Source organism: Ixodes scapularis, unplaced genomic scaffold (genome assembly GCF_016920785.2).
Source record: "Ixodes scapularis isolate PalLabHiFi unplaced genomic scaffold, ASM1692078v2 PGA_scaffold8__174_contigs__length_109621045, whole genome shotgun sequence".
In the NCBI taxonomy this organism is placed as follows: Eukaryota; Metazoa; Arthropoda; class Arachnida; order Ixodida; family Ixodidae; genus Ixodes; species Ixodes scapularis.
In genome coordinates, this window is record NW_024609883.1 from 67761092 (window position 1) to 67764994 (window position 3903).

A 3903-nucleotide genomic window follows, 5' to 3' on the forward strand; every position below is an offset into this window, starting at 1 on the left:
ACCACCAGCTCCATAGAAAAAGATGGAGTGTTGGTCTACAAGAGTCATGCAGCGCGCATGTAACGAATATTTTTCCGATGATAATGGAGAATATTTCCTTAACGATGTCATTACCGATATGTCTCTTGAACAACTCAAACATAAATATTCAAAATTACCAGTAGAGGTGATTGAAGATTATCGAAACATTGTCTTGACGACGGATACCATTAGTTATCACTACAGAGTTTTCAATCGCCATTTAGGCGATAGATTCAGGGCTATCGTGTCGGTTGTTCTCAAAGACGATTACCTAACCAAGTACAAGTATGACATGTCGAACGGTTTCACATTGTTATATTCCTGTAACGACGAGCTGTCTCCAGTTGAATTTAACGTTTCATACGTTTATCATCGAAACGATCTTCAAATGGTGTTGGAGGGCGTATTCAACGGCGAGGAATTCACGCACGTCTCTTCGAGAGACACGTCCACCGTCTACAGTAAAAAACAGGGGTACTCTCGTCCAAATCCGTCGCATCAAAAAATTCCCACGTACAACATCACCGACGAATATCAACTGAGAAGAAACACTGTGAGAGCATCTACGAATATACCTTGGGTGTCGTGTGGTTTGGGGCGAAACAGCAAAATATCTAGTGTATATTGGAATGACACTGCATACAACAAGGAAGACAACCGAGTGGTTTATGTGTGTGACGATACCGAACATTGTGTGACAACTAATTTTTACGACGAAACCATCTTGAAACAAGTGATAGTTACAGAATGGTTCGTCTTTCCAATACCCACTCTACATCGATCCAAGAACATCGATTATTGGGTTACCGTTAAAAAGGCTGTAGAGGCAACGATGTGTCGGTACGCTGTGATCTCAAACGACGACGAAAAAGTGTGTGCGTGCGAATCTATCGATCATTCATTAATATTATCTAAACTTCAAACTTTCATCAAGAAAGGTAATTATAAATATAGATTAACGAACGAAAATGTCCATTGCATACGATTGGGAGACAGCACTATAACTGCCGTGGATACGAGATTTCACTATAATGCCATAATGGTGTGCTTATCTACAATAGTGTCTGGTACGACTTCTAAAGAGGCTGAAACGCGGGCAAAACTTGTTCAAGCTGTTCAAACTGGACTCCTCGCACACATGGATTTTTTTTTCCATCCAACAGCTGTAGTATCACCACTTCGAACTTTATTACATCAACCGAACTTGATAGGATCGTTTTCTAAAAGAGAATTCAAATTGATTACACATGCTTTAATATACGGCATGGAATGCACTTTATCATCCGTGCGTAAACTCAAAGCGATTCATGTACCACACACTACGTTGGAGTGTGATATGGTCTTTTTACGTTACGTAGTTTTGTCGAAACCTAATCATCAAGACATGTATAGGAGACGATTTCAGATAATCCGTCACAGTAACAATCAAATGGTCTTGGTTTCAACCTTTAGCAGGCGGCCGAGAATACGTTGGATTGGATGCGTGGCTACGTGTAGTCCGATCTACGAGGCAATAGGAGGAGATTACGATCAAATCGCGATTATTAAAAAACTAAAACTTAGAGATAAAAAATATGAAGAAAACGACGAACTCGAAAACATAATAGCGAATTGTGATTTTTATTGTTTTGACGAAACTTGTGGTCCTGCATATTTCAAAACGAATAAAATCGAACCATTCGTTTGCCCCTACGAATTCGTGAACGATATGACAATTATACCAAAGGCGGCACAGAACACTATATCCGATAACAGTAAGGCGTATTATTTTTATAAGAACAGGTGCAATTCGTCGGACATAACGATATACAACATTCCACAGGATTATAGATCATTGTTTGATCAGGGAGAATACACCTGCATCGATGTTGGACACACTTTATTGGATGTATTTGTTAAACTGTCAATATTTCGCGATCTTAATCCGTCGGAAAACTTTCCCGTAGCAATTTACATTTGGGAAGATAAACAACTTTTGTTTAGCAAACTATTGACAGATAATCTAAACAAATATTGTTCGAGTAAGAATTACGACAGACAAGACGTTATAAAGATAATTGTGATGAGGAACGCACAGTGTGGTAGACAAGTGCACAAATATTCCGTAAGATACGTCTTACAACCTCCGCCATTTGTCGAACAGACTATTGCGTTACAAGCAAAACGCATAAAAGATTACAGAGAAAATTGCGAACGCGTGGAAGGAACAGTGACAGACATTGTCTCTGGTGGTATTCGATTGGATTCCATAGCTTATCCAATATATTACGGTATGGACAACTGGTCCCAGGAGGACGGATTGCGCACCATTTCTTACGTTTACGCACACAATGCACATTCCGACCACACGTTCATCTCTGTTACCGTGACGCATAAGAAGCCTCCAGATGCTCCGAGTGATTACGCCTCTTACGAAGATATGGTGAAAGACCGCACACCTTCTAACATACACACGTGCCAGATAGCACCTGCATTACAATACACTCGAAATTTTTTGCTCAATGCCGTAAAATATAAAGATTCCGTAATAAGCCTGGGTATGTCCACGCGTAGAAGACCGGTGGTGGTCTGTGTAGTTTCCTTTGAGTGCATTGCATATTTGATCTCCATGTGTGTGATAGAGACGAGTGGTGACGTCTTACTCGATTCCTGCGATTGTATTCCAATGAGAGACGCATATTTCAGACTTTTAAAATATCAAGTCGTAGAAGACGTGGATCCACGTAAAGTGTGTGTCATAAAGTGTTTAAAAAATAGACTCGATCGTTTCGGATTGTATAATACATCGTTTCCATTGAATAAAAAACGTCGTTATAAATAAACAAAAACCTGAATCATGTCTTTCTTAACGCACGAAAAACCACCCGAGGCGTCGCTCAACAGTATCGAGTACGTAGTAAATACGCTCGAAAAATTAAATACGCTAACTGGTTCTGAAAACAATCCTTGCGTAAACGCTTGTTTAGGCTGTTTATTGCAGGACTTGCACGGTAGTGATCTTTTTTCGCGCGTATACGGAGATAACGAGACCGTGCAGGTGAGTGTCTCTAAGAAGAATCAATCGTTGGTAGACTGTGTAATGTGGGATTTCAGTTGTAACAACATCATATTTAGACCGTCGTCAGATTCCTGCATTCGTAAAGTAACTGTGAATTCGAATCCACCGCTTTTGAGCGAAATTGTTTACAGTAACGACACGAACGGAATTCTTGATTTCTGTTTGTCAAAAAATATGAATGATTTAGATAAGGTGGATTTGAGTAACGTGAAATTACTCATGGGACATGACATTTCATTGCTCTTTCCGAACGCCAAACTAGACTTTATTGACTTTTTGGACTCTTTCCCGCGCGAGGACGGGATAACAAAGATGACCACAGCTTTGTGTTTCACAACTCTTTGCGAAGTAGGTAGATTACGAGACGAGATGTCTAGTCTTCCAAATCATACTTTAGGGACCGTTTTAAGATTCGAATGTAAAGCTAGACGTCAATCGACCGTTCAGTTAACTGGCGTATATGTGCACGTATATACCCCCATCACACAAAACATTGAAAACACAACATTCGTTAATTCCATAAAAAGACACTTGGTTACCACTCTTACCAATACTAGAGAGGAATCTGTGAAACCGGATGACATGAGAATACGAAAGATTAAAATACCCACCTTTAAAATAAAATCCTTACACAGAGATTATAACTATGATGACGTAATACATTACACGAACATAGAACACTGCTATCCTTACGAGGGATCTCAATTTTATCAAGAACCAGAAGGTTTATACGATGACATCCCAACTATAATAAATTCACCATTCTGGTTGTTTGTTATAAAGGAAAACATTGTCATTAGTGCTGCGTTCGTAAACAAAAATAA